Raw genomic sequence first — 19,890 nt, forward strand, 5'->3', positions numbered from 1 at the left:
TTGATTAACTTATAGCAGTTGCATTCCAACAAATCACCGTTAACTGGAAACATTTTGCTAATATAGCGGTTAAAGCTTAGTGGTACAATGTTTGTCATAATCATAGATTGGATACTGCCTTTGTGTTTCCTCTTCATATGGCGCCGAAACGAGCCAGTTTGTGGCTTCCCATAACGTTGTACCTTGATGCTTGTGCTAAAAAATCATTTGATTTGTCTCCCTTTCAGCAAGAAGTCTCCAAACCCCCTTGATTGACCTTATTTGTTCCTCTATATTTCCTTGCCTAATAGATTTCATTATTGTCTTCTTTCTCCTTTTTTTTCCCCTTCTATTGTATAGCCTCATTATATCTTAATAACCTTTGTACCTTTTATTATATATGCAATGCGTACCTAGATTGTTTTACTTCTTTCTTATATCATATATGTATATTGTATTGACACCTTTTATTGCTTAATAAACACTTTTTTGAACTGAAAGGTAAAAGAGGGCACGCTAACCTAGGGAAGAGAACCCTATCAACTTGCATCCTCTAATTATAATAGGCGACAGCTACACACAGCTTCCCACCTGGCCCACGTGATGTTACTCATACATCTATATAAACTGATAAGACCGGCTGTGTGTGTTTGTGCTCTTTTCATTAACTTCTGCAAATTCACAGTCTGTTCTGTCACAGAAGCTCCAATAAAGTAGCAAGTAAAGCACCATGCCAACTAATTGCTACAAACTGGCCCACAATGGCTCAAAAAATTGGCTACCACTAATCTGTCAGGTCAGACATTTAGCATTTACTGGGTTTACCAAGAGGCCCATCCATGCCTGCGTCTGTCCACTCCTTAACAAAATAGGCCCTTTCGGGAAAATCCTTCCTACACACCATTGAGACTTTTGATCCCTTTGACAACTCCTCTTGCACTTTCAAGCCAATTAGCTAACTTGCAATATCTTCATCAGTCTTGTTAAAACCATGGATTCTTTGAATAATATGACCACCCCCCCCATCCTGCTTAGAACCAAGGCATGTATACAGGTTTTTAATAAATGACGTTACCCAGAACGTATTTGTATGAACAAAATACAGTGAACTGACCCTTTATTCTTCTTGTATATTACAGGGCAATGCATAAGTCTAAACTTAAGGGCATATTTACAATGACTGGCGCATCTCTGCAAATCAGCAAGGATGCGCCAGAACAGAAGCGAAATGCAATTCTGCCCTTTCTCCACCATGGATGTATCGCATTTACAACGCCGAGCACCGTGGCGCAGGGATAGGCAGATGCGTGTCGCATCTTTTGGCATAAGGGTGGCGTATTGCTGGAGTCGCGTCGCAAGCGTGACGCAACTCCAGCAATGCACAGGGGCTGCCCATACTTAACGTGGTGCATCACTCCTTATGCCTGCTTTAATCAGGCGTAAGGGTTTTACGCAGTGGGGTCGCAAAACTGACTCAGGAAAATCTTGTAGATTTCACTGTGTCAGTTTTACGGGGCTCTCCGGCGAAGGAACGCCCACATGAAACCTGATGCAGGGTTCATGTGGCGCAGTGCTTTACAACGTAACGCATCTGCCTAGATGCTTCACGTCGTAAATAAGTCGCAATGTGGCGCAAATGTGTCTTAAGGGGCTTGTAAATCTGCCCCTTAATGTCTGACGGAACATTTCAAAATGGCGTCTGTGACTGCGAACAGAATCCTCTTCACTTAGATGTATTCTGAAGACCCCCCCTTCAATGTTATAGCCAATCTGATTCTAGGGTCATACCTGGTATCTTATACTAGTACCTTTCATAATAATGTTTTTCACACTGCATGGAAAAGGATGGGCATACCTAAAAAGAAAGTGTGCTGAAATGGAGCAGCAATTTCAGGGCTTACAGGAGCTCCATGACAGATCCGAAGAACTTGTTCAAGGGGAATCGCTGCCAAACCTTCAGTCAGGGACATCTTAAGGATTTTTGGGTCCCTGGGCCGAACGTATTTTGGGGGCCCCTGTTTGGAACAGTTTACAATTTATTATCCAGTTTCAACTCTGTCATTCCCTCTTTGGTCAGGTCGTTGACAGTGCACAGGCACACTCATCCAAATTCTAAATGTGTTTTCCTCTAATATTCAGGCCAAGTGATGTGTGTTTTTAATATTATAACACAGCAGCTCACTAATATTACTGCAAATAATCTCTGTGACACCCTTCCATTTCTCATATGCAAGTTCCTGTTTTGATGTAAAAGAAACTTTTAGTTTGGATTTTGCATGAAACAAACAAACAAAACATTTCTCTGCAAAATGTCGGTAATAGACTCACACATCACCCATATTAAAAATAAATTAAAGGGGACCGGTACTTAGAGCAATCTGTTTAAGAATTATTCACGGTCAGTAGGGCAAGAATCTCTGCAGAAAAGAACTGGCCCTATCGGGGCCCCCCTTGAGAGGTTGGTACCCTGGGCCGGAGCCCACTTTGCTCACACCTTAAAGCGTCTCTGCCTTCAGTGTCAGTGCTGTGGGCCCAGAATGCAAGAGGATGTGAAGGATCTATTCACACGAATCGCACCATGTCATTGTAACACAAAACTCAATTTAATGAGAAACCTACTACTGTGCTAATTTGTCTACATTTCTCTACAGGGATTGAGCAACACGCTCATTTTCACTTTAAACAATAGAACATCACCATTAAATTTTGAACTAATGAATCCATGTCCTGTCTTTTTTGAGTTTTCAACTTTATAAAGTCACTAGAAATCGTTGGATCGTCCTTGGGCACTGTGAAAATGTTGTCAACTGCTGAAGTGATCATCACCGCGGGTGCTGTAAATGTGTGCTGCTGGGACTGGGTCAAATAGCTGTCAGACACTCGAGCCTCAACAATGACAGAGCATAGCACAGCAAACTCAACTCGGTAGGCAGTAGACCCATAGGGCGAGTTGGTATGTTTGTGGCCATGAGAAATATGTCTGACGCCCAAGGCCGAGCTTTGACATCCTGCAAGTTCCCAAGTATGCTAAATTATTTCAAAGGTGAACTTGGAAAGGTCGCAACAACTATGAGGTATTTTCCGATGCATTTTACAGTGACCTCGGCATACTTGCAATGCTGCTCAATATTTCGTGTTTGAATGTTGCAATTATTCGTACCTTTTATTTCAATAACAAATGCAGTGCATTCGGGCCATAGTAGGAGGTTGGCATAGTGCACCTACCGTACATTACATAGGTTTTCAAGACCACACAGATCGCTTCTTCAGAAGAAAGCGGTTGAAACTGATCGAGACCTTCAGTTCTTTTTTATGACTGAAGGAGCTGACTTAAGTTTTGAAAAGTAATATAATTCATGATCAGTGTAGTCACTAACTGAAACATATATAAATCCTTCCACAAGCTCAGGGGCTTAGCAACCATAGTGATATGACATTATTTATAATGATTTGGATAGAGATTCATTTCAGGGTTCAAGGTTATAGTTAGGTTTAGCATACAAGTTAAAATAGCTTTATGGTTAGTGTTAAAGATTAGCTTAGGGTGAAGAAAAGAGCAAAGATTAGGCCACGTTTAAGTGCTAGGGTGAGGGTTAAGATTGATGTCAAATTGCCATCATCATGTCATTCTTTATTATTAGTTTGTCATTGTTGTCAACCTAATGTAAAATCAAAATCTTTTATCGCAAATTCTTCATATTGTATTGCTCATTGTTTAATTTCTTCATTACAGCATTCTTAATTTCCAGATAGATTTGCCTTTGTGATCTTAAAATAACACGTAAAACACGGGCACTGTAGGTATGCTAACTAAAATATGTTGCAAATTATGCAGCAAAAGACAACACGTTCCGTGGCTGCATTCTTTCATCATTTTGTCCCAAAAAAAACATAGTGGCTGGAGGAACAGATCATCTCATTAGTCGAGTTTAACACTGGAACAAAGCAATTAGCAAAAGAAAGGTGACCAGTTCATCTTTGCAAAGGGACTGCCGCTGTGCAGCTCCACATGTGCAGTGTCCTAAGGAACATTTGACTTGTTTGAGCTGGAAACATGTTGTTGAAATCTGCACATTCTGCAGCAGATGACAGATTATATGGCAAACGCTATGCGAGGAAATGTGGTTAATTACATGTTATTGTTGTACTACCTCACCGTTTAGTAAACTCACAAAGCCATCTAGGGTAGAGTCAGGCTCGTTTGTAAAAACTTAGCTCAACCCCAGGTAGCAGTTGCATCAAGCAGTCAGGCTTTAACAAAAGAACACGTGCAAAGCATTTAGAAGTACCAAAATAATTGAATAAGAAAGAAACATGACATAAAGGAAATTCTACACCAATTTATAAAAATAGATCTTATTTTTATGAATTTTCAGACACCAAAAAGGAACAAAATCCACCAGAGGACTCTGGAGATATAAATTACTAAACAAATCATAAATCACTGCTTTTCCCCTCGGTAATGACATGAGGAAAAATGTGGACATGTGGGCCCCAGCAGAACTAAGGGCACTGCAGAAAGGAGACGCTCAAGGAATTCTAGTAAACCATTAGCGGAATTATGGACAGAGATGCTAAGAGGATGGGAAACTAAACATGAAACAGACACAGGCAGTGGGGATGTCACACCAGAAGAGCTGAGGAGTAATAGCCCTGGGCCAAAGGATCCAGAAAAGATACAGGGATGACAACTGTGTACCTAAAGAGGCAGATCTTGGCCGCAGCTCTCCGCCCTCTTGGCCCGCCGTTTCCACAACCTCCCCCCCTGCACACATCATGGAGATTATTAGCGGGCAAGCTATATAGACCTAGATAACCCCCACCTTATCTGAGACGTAAACAAGAATAAAGCCCCTGTAACAGAGGAGAGACCAGGGGATACAACACCAGAAATTTATCATAATGTTTTACACATTAATAGTATATGAGAAAATAGAAATGTATCCCTTGTTATAGGCATGAGTAACTCCCTCAAGTACACATTAGATGAAGTACAGTATACAGAAGGGACATATGCACTGGTTTATGTATGAAAAGAAATATACAGAATTGATGCCTTTGTATTGTGACATGACTCTGATGTAGAATATGCATAATCACCTGAAATGTAGATACCTAATGGCTATGTGTATGCAGTAAATGTATATATACCCTTCAAAATGCCAATATATATATTTTTTTTAAATCACTGCTTTTCACTCAAAGTGCAAACAAGAATTGGCAACTAACACAGTTTCTTTGAAAACTTTGAAGCATTTTTATAAAGTTGTGCTTGGGTGCCTCAGCCTGCTTTGGACAAATAACTCCATCAGGTAGCAAGTCAGAGGGGCAATAAGCTTCAAGAGCAGACTTATCTTGTGGTCCAAGCACTCAGCAGTCCGTTTCTAGGCTCTACAGGCAAAGTGCCATAGACATCAAACGTGTGGATGTGATGCAAGGGATATAGGATGCTGAAGATGCTGTGGATACTGATCTGACAATGGGAGTCTTCCTGGGACCACACCCCGGTCAATGAATATGATGGGCGACTTTGGCCACAGAGGTCAATGTTCCTCGAAGTACAGGTGATATCCAGCCAACAACCCCTTGCCACTGGTCTACTGGTGTCCAGTCACAGCAAAACCAGTGTGTCTATTTTATTACGGCTTGTGTCCATCTTGGGCAACCACACTGTACTTCAGTGACTCTCCTGGGCCCAGCAGACTAGGGTGCAACTTTTGAGTGTTGCCGCGTGGTCTCCCTGACTGGCAGTCAGTGGTGGCAAAGTGGTTGTGGCTACCATCTGGCCAAGGCAGCTTCCTCAGCTTTTGTGGCCCTAGAGATGTAACAGGAAGTCAGCCAACTGACTTGTGGAGTTTACTTCAAAGGAGATCAGGAGATTACTTTTCCTTGAGCACGGAATCACAGGCACAATTCTCTCTTTGCTAACCCAGGAGCAGCAGGTGGAGTCCAGTCTTTGGTGCCATATTTATTTGCCAGGTCCAACGAACAGCAGGGCTGTCTTTATTCGGTCCTCTCTCCAGTACAGACATGCTCTGAGGTCTAGGTGTCTGGGGTACCACTTTTATGCCCACAACTTTCCTTTGGTGTTCTGGTGAATACTAGCCAAAGGATTCCAAGGTCCCCTCCCACTGATAATGACTTCCGGCAATGTGTGCATCTATCTATCCGAGGGTGACCTATTATGTTCTCTCTCAAGATGGCAGAATCATTCCCTCTGTGTTTCAAGCTTGGTAGCACTCCATAGAGTTGTGGCTACTGGAGGGATACATGCCCACAGGAAAACTGGTTTGACTACTGTTTATCCCTCTCTGTCCCCGACGCCAACCTGTCTACCAGAACAAAAAAACCCTCTTGAGTGTGTCAACCATTTGCCCCTCAAAGGTGGCCTCTCCTTTGAAGATTGCCTTTTGGACTCACACCTGTTTGGCTTCCTACCAAAAGCGGTAACACCACTTCTAACAGCAGGCCTCCATTGTGTCCTTTTCTGTGAGTCATTCACACTTCTCTCCAAGAGGGCAGAAGGCTATCTCATGCCCAGCAACTGTAAATTTCCACTGGAAAACTTGGGCAACTGAGTGAAAACTTCCTAAAAGTAAAATAATGTGATTCATTGACTCAAAATTCGCTACTTAACATATGTAACATATGTAAACAGCAAGCAAACTAAGGGTGTGTGCTGCTCTAGAACTGATTCTGCCTATATCTGTAGAAAATTTAACAAAACCAGAAAAACAAAGGTAATTAGAACAAGAGCGCGCAATGACAAGCCCGTAGTCTAGAAATGTATAGTAAAATATTCAAATTGTTTTCAAGATTATATGAAAAATATGCAATCAACGGTACTCAGAGTAGAATAAGTGCTAACATGCACTATTTATTAAGAACATTAAGGTGCAATGTTGAACTATGTTGCTGTAGCTGAAGTGACATTCAAATGTTGCTCCACATTCGAAGCCTGAACAAAATGCAAAAATATGCAGATGAATGTTGCTAGCACAATCTTGTAAGTAGACCCAATGCTTTTTGGATGCCAACTCCCTTCTCCAGGGGTAAACTGCGAATGAATAAGAGAACATCATATGGTTCACTGAGTGTATTGTACAAGTTAAACACATTATCATAAAGTCAGGAGATAAGTGTTGTGTCTGAATTCGTAGAGTTTTTATTATTAACATTCCCTATGATGTATTGTAGAGCGTTGTATGTGTCACTTTGAGAATCTAGTGATGTCATTGTAGAATGTATCTTTTGAAGTTGAAATTATCGAACTTTGTCATGAAGGTCATCCTGGTATTGTTAGAACTAATGCTTTAGTTAAAAGATTGTTTTGGTGGCCAGGTTGTGACTCCCAGATTGAGAAAAGTGTAAGGAATTGCATTTCATGTTCATCTTCTGATAAAACCTTACAAACTTTCCGTCCTCCTATGTCAAAAGGATTTTTTCCAAAAAATCCTTGGTAATGTGTCACAGCTGACATTATGGAGCCTATCCATGAGGTTGATGGTTCTCATTGCTACTTTATTGTTCTTATTGACTTATTCTCAAGATGACCGGTTGTTAAAATTGTTAAAAATGCTTACACTGATTCTGTTCTATTATTCTTAGATGAGACATTTGTTACAGAAGGTATTCCTTCATGCATATTTACAGATAATGGAGTACAATTCCTATCATTAAAAGCTAAACCCTATTTTAAAAAGCTGGATATTACACATAAAACCACTTCACTTTACAACACAAGTGGTAATGGTATGGTGGAAAGGTTCAATCGAGTTTTAAAAAACACCATTCAATTATCTTTGAACAGTAATCTTGATTGGCCTACTCAAATAGGAAAAACGGTGTGGAATTATCGTATTACTGTGAATTAATCTATGGGATTCTCTCCTTTTGTACTTATGAAAGGCAGGAATCCGCGCTCTAAACTCATTCCTACATGGTTGTTTTCTAATGAGATACAGCCATGGTCTAGAAGTGAAGTGGAAGCACGTACGGAACAAATGCATGAAAAAAGTAGCGTTTATTTCGATGTTAGACATGGTACAAAAGAGGTTATTATAGACATAGGAGACTAGGTTTGTGTAAAAAGCTAACAAGGTTCAAAAGGGTGAATCACAATTTTCAGAACCTTTTCAGGTTATTTAAGTTCTACCTAACGCTGTATGAGTCAGTGATGGTAGAGTTTGGAACTGGAATAGAATTGCCAAATGTCAACCAGATCTTGCCAACCACAATTGGAAACCTGAGGATTTAGATAAAGATGCTTCTAAGGATATTCTTTCAAGTGGTGACAACTTAGAAGAGTCTGATGCGGTATCTATGGGCAATGGTAGTGCGTCTTCTTCTGAAGACCCTACTACTGTTCCTGAAGAACCCATTTCTTCTAGCTCTCAGATTGATGCACCTGATTCTCGTTGTCCTTCATGTTTTAAGGTATGGAATTAGAATTAAATGGAATTTGTTTTGTTGTTGTTATTTTTTTTTAATGTCCAAAGTAAAGGGGATGTGTTGTTCCTGAATTCTTAGAGTTTTTATTATTAACATTCCCTATGATGTATTGTAGAGCTTTGTATGTGTCACTTTGAGAATGTAGTAATGTCATTGTAGAATGTATCTTTTGAAGTGGACAGTTACATTTAAAGCTTGTAGCTGGATGCATGCTACTTCAGCTCTTCGACTTAAATAAAGGAAATTGAATTATAATGTATCCAGAATCCTTTATTACAATAAGGAAGGAGAGTTTGGTAAGAAAGAAAACCCAATGCTCAGATGTAAAACCAGTGACTTAGTTAAAAGAGGACATCAAACAAGTGTTGTGAACCGTATTCAACAAGAGCCGTAAAAGTGATTGATTAGTAGTGATTGTGGTAAATGAAAACCACAGTACCGGGGTTGATCAATATGTAACAGATCATGCATGTGGGAATGCCACATTTTAAATGTAACTTGTGTAACATAATTAGAGGGAACAAGTGACGACAAAATGCTTAGTCTGGTTGGAACCAGGTTCAAAATGACACCACTCTCTTGTGTTGCATACATAGGGTTATTAAACAAGCGCAACCCTCAAATCTCTCTATGCACGAGCAATAATGTACTCAGTGTAAAACTACGAGACCCAACATGCAGCAAGAAAGTTGCAATAAAAACTTAGTGAATGTGCAACTGGAATGTCCAGTAAAGTGTGATTAAAAACACAAACAGATAGCAAAAATAAAAGGGGACCAGTCCGACTTTAGCTGCAAAACATACAAGGGAAAAAATGCCCAAATTTAGACAAAATCCATGGCTGTGACAGAGTATGGTGAATTTCCATTAGGACACACCTCCGCTTGAACTAGAACAATGTAAACAGTATGTAATGGAAGCTTCTGCAAAATCCTGACGCACATCGAGACACGCAAAGGAACCGCGTAAACCACCTAGAAAATCAAAATAAGACTGTCGGTTTACAATGCAGTCACGTCTCATGTGAAAACAAGCATTGGCATAGCCAATAGGTCTCGCTTTTGATACCTTATAAGTGTTTAGCCATTCAACAGTTAATGTTGTTGCACCAAGGATATTGTGCTACATAACTAAATACTTATAAGGTCCCAAAAGCGAGACCTATTGGCTATGGCAATGCTTGTTGAATGAGCTAAAGAGATGGAGAGCAACACAAGACCAACAAACATTGGCAATCAGTCTAGCATTGGCTTGACAGTGTTTGTCAATGCTTGCTTTTTAATGCACCATTGTTGCAAGAGTCACCAGGCCCTTACAAATATTTTAAAAAGTTTAAAAAATGAAGAAGAAAAACATTTTTTATCAAGAAGCACACATTACTACAGTGCACCCGGGCACCAAAGGGAACTACCTTATTTGCAGGTGTACTCCTTGTCCAAGAGTTAAACACCATCACTCAAACTGAAGTGTGTTGACCCACTACCCCAGGCAGTATGCTGTAACTGTGGCAGGTGGAAGAAAAGTGTGAATGACACAACAACAGACAATGGATGAAGTGAGCTGGCTGATAGCCCCTAATAGCATGTATATTGGATATGTAAATTACTAAAAATCAAAAGGTCTTGGCTTGCACAGAGCTAAAAAGAATTTGTGTCAGCATTTAAGCATTTCCATTGGAGCCATTTCCAATGCCCTTATCTTAAGAAAGCAACCTGTCATTTTCTTTTCATTTATTGACACAAAATATAACTTAAAAGCAGCCCACAAGTCTGTCCTACTGTATACTGATGAACCTAGCAACGGCTCCCATGCATCATTGGCGTCCTCTTCATGGATGTTAAGCAGTAGCCTACTGGACCAGGAGGGGTCTGTAGCCGGATGTTTAATCCACTGTGGCACAGAAGCAGAGCCTGTATTCATCCCGCTGAGCTCTTTTTCATGGTACTAATACTCAAGATACTTCTGCACCTGATCAGAAGTATGAAGTACTGTATAAATTCAACTGCTAAAAACACACTAAGAAAGGAGACGGATATAAGACCTAAGTTTGTGAAGGGAAATATGGGACTCGTTCTCTTGGTTAAAGAATGTGTGACGAAGCTAGATATGTAGGTCAATAAGAAATACTTAGGATGGCACTCCTCTTGTACAACTATTATGACATCAGGAAAGAACTACATAATAGAGGCACAAGCAGCAATACACATTGACACAGCATCCAATCCCACTGGGAAGAATAAGATTGGAGATTTCTGACGACTTTCCTTGAGAACACACCTCCAACCCCTTTAGTGGCTCCTCCTAATCTGTTATTTTGATAGAGACATATTGACAACTTATGTGTACTTGAGTCAGAAGCAAAAGCATCTACCGAACAGCAAATACACCACGAAATCCCGTAAGAGCATGTGCCTATTTTGCACAACATGGTAATTTAGTTGAAATATTCAACCCCTTGTTTGCTAGCCAACACTACAGCCTCTCCAAAAGGGTACCTTTCATATTTGTTTTTTACACATACACAGCTCAAATGTGCATATGAATCAATATGGACGGGGCTGGGTCAGACAGGTAAGGAAGATCATACCAATTGCTTTTTTTCTGACATATTTCAAAATATTGACACCACCCGTAAGTTCCTATGATTGCAAACTAATTTGAGGAGCAATATTGACTAAAGATAAGAAATCTGCAATTTGGCAGATACTGAGAATCCTCAAGTGAATTAATGAATGTGTCCTCATGTAACGCAACTGGTGTTCATGTAAAGCGCTCTGATCCCGGATTTTGGGTCAAGTTTGCGCTATATAAAACTTCGAGAGATTTGTTTTTCAACCAGGTGCGAAAATATGATCTAAGGCTTACAGTAGGCAGGCTTAAAGTGGAAACTTTTGTCTATAGAAGGTAACAACTGTTCAACATCTGAGTCCCTTACACTGGTACTTTGCGTACGATTATTCTGGCAGGAATTGGTTCAGACAGTAGCAAAGTTTCGACCAACAGATGTGCACAAAATATTAATAGTGTTTGGGGGGTATTGATTGATCTCCCAAAGCGGTAGATACTAATGGTGTGTAAAGCAAGAGTATGGTAATATCAGGGGCATAAAAGTTAGGAACGCTCTTTAAAATGTCCTAGCATCAAGTGAAAGATGCCGCTTTGTATTTGTTAAAGGAACATCAAGAGCGTAGGCATGCAGGTCATGAATAAAACCGGTGATTCTCCATACTGTGTAAACAGCACAAGTGCTCGGGATGGGGCTAAAGAAGTTGTACTATCCAACGCATGGTTCAAGGCTCTTTCAGACACAAATTCCTGCCTGTGTTGAGTCCCATGCGCACCTAGGAAACGATTACAACTGCAGCTGCATGAGGGGCATGTGTACGGAGGTCAAAATATCAAAAGCACAAAACTAATCTGCATTTATAGGGCAGAAAAGTCTGTTAACAGAAACTTCTGCAGGATACAAAGCAACTTATCTTAAAATTATGGCCGAAGAACAAGACTTCATGCTTTCTGTACATAGCTTTAGCAAATAGTTTAGCTTTGCATAAGTTTCGTAGAGTTTTTGTACATCTATCTACAAATGAAGTCTTAGCCTAGAGTGTTGCCAGCTTTTTGTAACACTGCACGCAAACGCAGAACGTGAACTATCGTCCATTTTGTCTTACGAAGCATTTGTTAACCAAAGAAGTCGGTTTATAGAGGAGATGCCGCCATAAACCATCAAATTTGTGGTGTGAAGTAGAGGGTTGTGTTGAATGTTATTCGCGCACAGGGAGAGCGAGAGGAAAAAGAAGGTAAGTTGAAAAAGTGAAGAAGATACAATGTTAGCAATAAATCAAAATAGAAAATGCAAGTAACAAAAAGCAATAAACCAGAAACAACAAAAGGGTGCCAATATTAACATTCATGAGGCAGCCTAATAAACACACGTCTGAAAAAAACCCAATTCTGGCGTACAACGTGAGGGAGTGTTCACAAGAACCTCGGGTCTTCCTGCGGTCCATGGTGTGTCAGGTCGCAAATCGCCAAAGGTGACATATTTGTGAAGACAACAGCACAGCCCAGAGCAGCAGTGTAAATGTCGTTTGTCCACTGCTACAGCCTAAAACAAGAAGTAGGGACAATGAAGTGCCGTGAAAAAAACGGCAAAGCAAGTCGAGCCCACATAATAAGAATGACAGGGATACAACGCAAGGTATGTACACGCGCGGGCGCGCGGGCTTGTTGCGCATTCTAGCAAGCTGGTCGTCGCTTTAGTAGCACTTCCCAAAGCTGCTACTAAATGTCTCTCCGGTCAGCGCATGCGCGCTGACTCAGCGAGACCTAAAAACCAACCAAAGCAGCATGCCAAACCAAAATACTAAATTGTCTCTCTTTGTCCTAAACACGCTGCAAGACAAACATTGCTCTGCTGGTGAAAGAATAAGAACCAGGCATGAATGGCGTCTCTGTTTTTAAATCGTCAGAATGTGAAACTTGAATATGATGAAAATGAAAAACAGACCAAGTTTATGATTAATGTTCTGCGTGTAGTGCAAGGCAACAGAATTGAAAAAGTGAAACACTACAAAAGTATGCACATTTACGTGTAACAGCACAAAACTCTTTAACATATGTGCGGCTGAATGAATTTTGCGAATCAGGAACCCATCTGTAGTTGTTCAACAGTTTCCAACATGTATGGCGCCATGTAAATACAGAAAAACAAAACATTGTGTAAAACAATTAATATTAGTCAAAATGCCAACATGTGTACTTATACTAAATGAAATAGACATGTGACACAACAACCTAAGATGTCAAAGATAAGATGAGAAACCATAAAACCTGGTAAAATTACAACTGGTGGACTTCTATTACATACAAAATTACTACCAGTCCTCAAAGGAAACATACCATCTCCAGCTTATCATTAAGGCCATGAGGATGAAGACTATCCAAGTATTTCAACCCAAATGTTTTCCTTTGTGAGAGAACTCTCAGTATGTTGGTCTCAGGATTCCCTATTACTCACTCTAAAACAGTGAAACACAGTTGGGCTATGTTATAATGATATTCCAGTCAATGTACCGCAAGAATGGAATTTCTGTTCTGATTTCAGATCATGCTTTTATGTTCAGCCATTCAAACCTTCACCTTTTCCCTCTGTCTTGCCCACATATATGAAGCCGCCAGGGCATCTAATAGCATATACCACCCTTTCGAAATGCATTCTGAAGAATGCTATAGTTTGATAAAATTGCCTGTTTTGGGGTGTAAAACTGTATTTCCAATTATGAAATTGCTGCAATGAATGCAGTTCTAACATTTTTGCATGCCTTCATGGTTTATGAGATGAGGATGTGAGCTGGAGGAAAGAATCTCTTTCGAATTTCTTGAAAGCAAGTGTGCATAATTCCGGTTGTGCCTGAAAATACCTTTTTCATATTAGGTTCAATATGTAATACATCCCAGCATTTATTAATACTTTTCTTGATAGCCTCTGTCTTAGCAGAAACGTTTGTCACAAAATCTTCACGTTGAGGTATGAGTGTGTTGGAGTAATTATATGCGGTCCATAGTACCTGTACGTTGAAATGCAGTGTTAAGAATATGATTTGGGCAACCTCACTGTTTAAATTGTGCCTTGTATGTGAGTAAAGTCCGATTTCACACATCTTGTTCAGATATAATCCTTTCGATACCGATTCATTGAGACAGAGGTATATGCTGCTTTAACAATGCGTCTGGAAACTGTTGAAGTGTAGAGTGTTATTCCTGTCAATTGGTTCCTTAAAAATATGAGAAGACAAGCCTTTGGAAGAGAGTTCAAGTTGTACATCCAAGTATGAAATCTGCGATTCACTGAAGGTGTAAGTAAATTGAATCTGAATATTGTGGCTTTTCAAAGTGTGAATATTCTGCTGCAGGAGTGTGCACATGCCCTTCCAAATGCAACATTTGAATGTCACTTCAACTACAGAAACATGGTGCAACATTTGTCTTCATGTTAGTAATACATAAATAGTGCATGTTAGCACTTATTCAATTCTGATTAAGTGTAGTTGCATATTTGTCATATATTCTTGAGAACAATTTGAACGTTTTGAATATTTTAATGTAAATTTCGACCCTACTGGCTTGTTGTTGTGCACTCTCTTTCTAGTTAACTTTTGTTTCTCTAGTTTTGTTCAATTTCCTAAATTTGGCTTATGCTCAAAAGTCACATTAATTCAACAAGGATGTCAACTCATGTTTAATTTAATGATTCGTTTAATACCTTGTAGTACCAACTTTAGTAGTCCCGTTCAGAAGTTAGCACAGCTGAGTTGTCAAAGTGAAATTGTGTACTTGCCAATAAAGACAATTTGGGGTTTTTATTGTTCAGACATAAAAATACATGTTCTAAATTTCAATATACCGCAGTCTGCCTTGGAGCTCGACAGGCCTACCTTAGGGGTGCTTATATATTTTAAGCAATGCTTTACTTTGATATACTCATGGTGGCACAATAAGTACTGCAGCCAGTAGAAGAAAAGTTAACTTATGGATGCTGGGTACTGCTGGTACAATATACTAGGGACTTATAAGTAGGCTAAATAATGCCAATTGGGTATAAGCACATTTTACGGGTCAGAGCATTTGCTCTGAGGTTTGGTTTCATTCTGTCTGTGAAAATGGCTGAATTTGGCGATTCTGCGTCACTCCTGTAACTTTTGCTAAATTCCAATCGCTGCTTGGTCGATTTTTTTTCCTGTGAGGCTCTGGAAAGGTAAGTTAAATGTGCTTCTCGAATAGACTTGCTGCAGCTCAAGTAGATTTTCTTGAATAGCCCCATGCTCTTGCATACTACATGGAGATGTTTGTGCTGATTTTTCAGTGCTGTTTGCACTAGTGACACTAAATTGCATCACGAGCAGTGCAACATGCTGTTGGCAGAACTCTGCAGAATCTCGCTGAGTTTTTATGTAAATGTGGTGAATTCGGCACAGTACCTCTAGATATATATAGTGAACAGACATAAAAAATAGATGCAGTTTAAACCAACGTGTGGGAAATTAATTGTTCTGGTAGAAAAATGTAGTCGAATAATGTGAGCACTTCAGACACCTGTGTGTATAACTGGAGGGTCAATGATTTGATCATGGTACACTGGGGAATAGTGATTTGTGTATGTATAGTGCAATGAGATCCCAGCCTGTGGCTAATGCACTGTGAAAAAGTAAGTCTGAAGTTAAAAAAAATGTATTACATAAATTAGAAAATGGGTTGCAAACAGTGTAAGAAAGATTAAGTGTTTCAAAGTTATATTTTTAAAAATGCACAACCAACTTACTTAGTGTAACCCTTTCTTATGTTTCCATATAAAGGATGCATGGCAAAACGGGTAGTAATCCTACAGTAGCTTTCAAAAACAACAATTCTTTGTCACCTAGCTTCAAATGATTCTGTCAGTGAAAGTCTTTAATGGCTCTCAAGAAGCCATTTAGATATGCTGAATAACCAGGAGATCTGGTTTGTCTCTTCTTTAGTTGTCTGTTCCTTCCCTCTCCACCACAATGGAGGAAACCCCCTCCTTCTCTCACAGCCTCAGGCAACCCAAAGATGGCATTAACCATGCAGGAAGGGTTGTCTCTTGACAAAAGGTATGGAAGCTGCTTTGGAAAACTTTAAAAAACCTGCAGGAATAACAAAAAGAGAGCTATGGGTACACCACACACCTACCAGGCTTACTCACCAACTAGCCACCTCTGCATGGCCCAAGTATGTGGGTCTGCTTGTACCACCTAAACATTTGGGCTAGAGGAAGAAAACAGTTGAACACCAGCTCTGAATTTGCTTCCTCTCAAATTATATTTCTGTGTTTATAAAAAAACTCCTGAATGATATAAACAAATATGAGACAACCCTTACCCTTCAACCCATCCTTATCCAAACCAGCAGAAAAAGTAGACATTATGTCTGTTACAGTTGTTGCTAATGTTTATGCACTTGTTATATCCCTTGGCAGGGCCTCAGGTTCAACAGGGTTTCTGGGCTTCAACTGTAGTGGATGAGGTCATTTGCAAATGATGTCGTGGAATCAGTCCTACTGTGGCTCTTCAATGCTCTTCAATCAGGGCCAGGTACACTTCTCTCCCCACTTGGCTCTCAGGCTATTGAGGGTGAGCAGTTACAGACTTCTCATGGAGATAATGTAGGGGGAAAGAATTCAGAACTCAACAAAAAAAGCAGAATAAAAAAAGATGCACAGACTTGTGTTTATCCTCATGAAAAAGAAAGCCATATATAATATCACAGCAAAACTGAATACTACAAAATGCAATTAATTAAATGAAAATTGGTATTTATAAAGCGCGTGGCTACTCACAAGGAGTGACCCGGCGCTAAAACTACCAGAACTGTGACATAAAAAGGCTCAACCCCTCCACCCTGTATGCGATTGCTGGAAGAGCCATGTTTTTAATTGTCTCCTGAAAAAAAGCAAATCCTGGGCCTGTCTAAGACGCAAAGGCAGGTCATTTCACAGGCGTGCTGCTAAAACCTGAACAGAATGTCCCCCTATCCGGGAGCAGGCAAACTTGGGAATCAGCATGAGGGAATGTCCAGAGGACCTTAGGACCCTTTCAGGATGATAGCGTTGGATCCTCCTTCTCAGGTACACAGCACCCGTATCATGGAAAGCTTGATGGGTCCGCACTAAAACCATAAACTGGATCCTTTTTCTAACCGGGAGCCAGTGCAAAGCCTTCACAAGGGTCGACATATGCATTCTGGGATTTACCATAAGAATAGCTTTGGCTGCGGCGTGCTGGACAACCTGCAGACGACTGAGCAGAGATTCTGGTTACCCAAGATACAAGATATTTATATAATCCAAGCTGGATGTAATTAGTACTTCCACTATGATCTTACGATATTCCACTGGTAGAAGAGGGAGGATGTTTTTCACCATTCTTATCAATCCAAAACATGTGCTGGCTAAAGTGTGAATTTGGGTCTTCATTGCTAAACTAGCGTCCAACTTAACTCCTAGGTTCTTTACCATGTTAATTGGAGCAGAAGGAGGAGACATGTCTCGAGGCCACCGAAGCCTCCAATCCTCACAAGGGGGCAGCCATAAAGATAATCTCAGATTTTTCTGGGTTGCACTTTAGCTGGTTAAGTTGCATCCAAGAAAAAAGCTCTGTTAGACATCTGTTAATCTCAACCCCTTTCTCACACCTGAACAGCAGTTGAGTATCGTCGGCATAAGAAATAATCATCACTCCGTGTGACTCTACTAGGCGTGCAAGTGGGGTCATATAAATATTAAAGAGCTTTTCCACATTGGAGCCTACTACACCTTGAGAGAGCATTCCTCTATGCGCGAATACGGATAAAAAAGAAAATTTTCTACATAGTCACGGGCCCTGCCGGGTCGGAAGTATCACCGGTAGAGCGACTTAATGGCAAGTTGAACGTTAACACAGCCCTGAGGAGTGGCAGAGACACTGTTCCCACGCGACGAAACACGTGTCGGCTGGTTTTGGAACTATTAAACCTTTCAAAGTACCTGTGCGGGAAAATCTGGCCTTTTGTTCTGTAATCTTTGGCTTTTCCGTGAATTGTGTGTCATAACTGTACACGACTGTGAATGGATCCACTTTTTATGTGTGCATAGGCAACACTGTAAAGTATTGTTTTGTTTGTTAGCCTTCCAACAAACTGTTGAGCGGTTAAGGGGTCTTCTCCGCTCGCCTCTTTGCACCATACCTACTAACTTGACTGCTTTAGCGTCCACATCTGGTAGAGCGCCCGGATAAAATCTGAAACATTAAAAAACCCTTTTTCTGTATGCGCTAAATATTAAAGAGCGTTGGACTCAATATGGTACCCTGCGGGAGGGATTGCGGCTGCTAAGGGAGGAGACCAGATTTCCTCTTACCGCTCATTCAGAAAGGAGGCAAACCATTTGTACATCGTGCCCCCAAGACCACACTCTGCCAACCAACGCAAGAGCCAGTCATGGGGCCCGGTGGCAAAGGCTACGGACAAATCCAGCAATATCACCATCGCACTGCCCCCTTTATCCATCTGAGTTTTGATACTTTCAGAGACTGAATTTACACACTTCTGGAGGACCTTTGAGAAGAAAGGTAACAGGGATATAGGCCTATAATTGGATGCAACTGTAGAGTCAGCTGTGGGTTTCGTTAAAAGAGGAATGATTTTCGCCTTTTTCCAACAGCTGGGAACCGTTCCCTTTTCAAGCGAGATATTCAGAACTGAATTAACAGCGGGATTTATGGTCTTTGCAATGTTCTTCAAGAGTTTTGTGAGACACGGATCAGATGGAGATCCCGACTTCAATGTAACCATGATGTCAAGGGATTTTTCTAATGAAATGGGTGGGAATTGGGTAGGAGAATGACTAACCCCAGAAGGTGAGGGGACTGCACTCCACATCTCAACAGCTGCAGATGCGCCCATAGGGAAGAATGATTGTTGTATCAAGCAGATCTTATCATGGAAGAAGCTAGCCATCTGATGAACTCAACTGAGAGTGGGGATAAATTGCGTGCTCTCAGCACTGGGGGAAGAGAAATCCTTAACGATTTAAAAAATGTCTTTGCTCTTATTAACCGCAGCCTTTATTTCCGAAGTAAAAAAGTTTTCTTTTCAATGCGCACGTCATTAAGAAAGGTTTTCAGAGCTTGCTTATGAATAGCTTTGTCCTCCGAGTCAAACTTGGTTTGCCACACTCTCTCCAATTGTTTACAGGCACTCCTACTTTCCTGAAGGTTTCTGTAAAACATGGTGCAGAGGGGCGACCAGTTTTAGCTTTAGGAGTCTTGAGGGGTGCCAACTCAGAGACCCGTTCTTCGAGCCACTTCTCCAAGCTAGTGGCGTCGGTCTCAGGGTCACCTCTAAATGAGATCAGGTGTTGGCCCAGCACTGTTTTCAGACTAGCAGGAGTGACCTGGCTAAAAGTTCTAAAAGCACGAGGGCGCGGCCTATCCGTAGAATGGAAGTGAGGTAGAGACCTGTGAATTTTAAAACTCAGGAGAAAATGATCCAACTACACCAATGGTTGTCATGTCTCTGTTTCCACACTAACGTTAAAAAATATTTGATCTAAAATATGACCCTTTTCATGGGTAGGGGAATGAATATAGGGGGACAACACAAAAATCTCTAAAGATTCCATCAGCTGTAAAGCATCCGAATCAGACCGATCATCCATGTGGATGATAAAATCTAGAAATAGGCAATGCTTATATTTGGCAGAAATTGGGGAGACAGCTTGACTAAGTGAGTCAGCAAACTTGCCCCCCTGACCAGGTGATAAGATCATATAGTGCGTCATAAGCTGCACTAAGGGCGAGGCTCTGGTGAAGATCCCACTATTACCAGTGGTGGCTGCCACTGAGTAGCACAGGTGGGGCAGGAGTGAGGAGGATAGAAAAATAAATTAACAAAATTACTTACCTT

The sequence above is a fragment of the Lissotriton helveticus genome, chromosome 3_1 (genome assembly GCF_964261635.1).
Source record: "Lissotriton helveticus chromosome 3_1, aLisHel1.1, whole genome shotgun sequence".
Classification (NCBI taxonomy): Eukaryota; Metazoa; Chordata; class Amphibia; order Caudata; family Salamandridae; genus Lissotriton; species Lissotriton helveticus.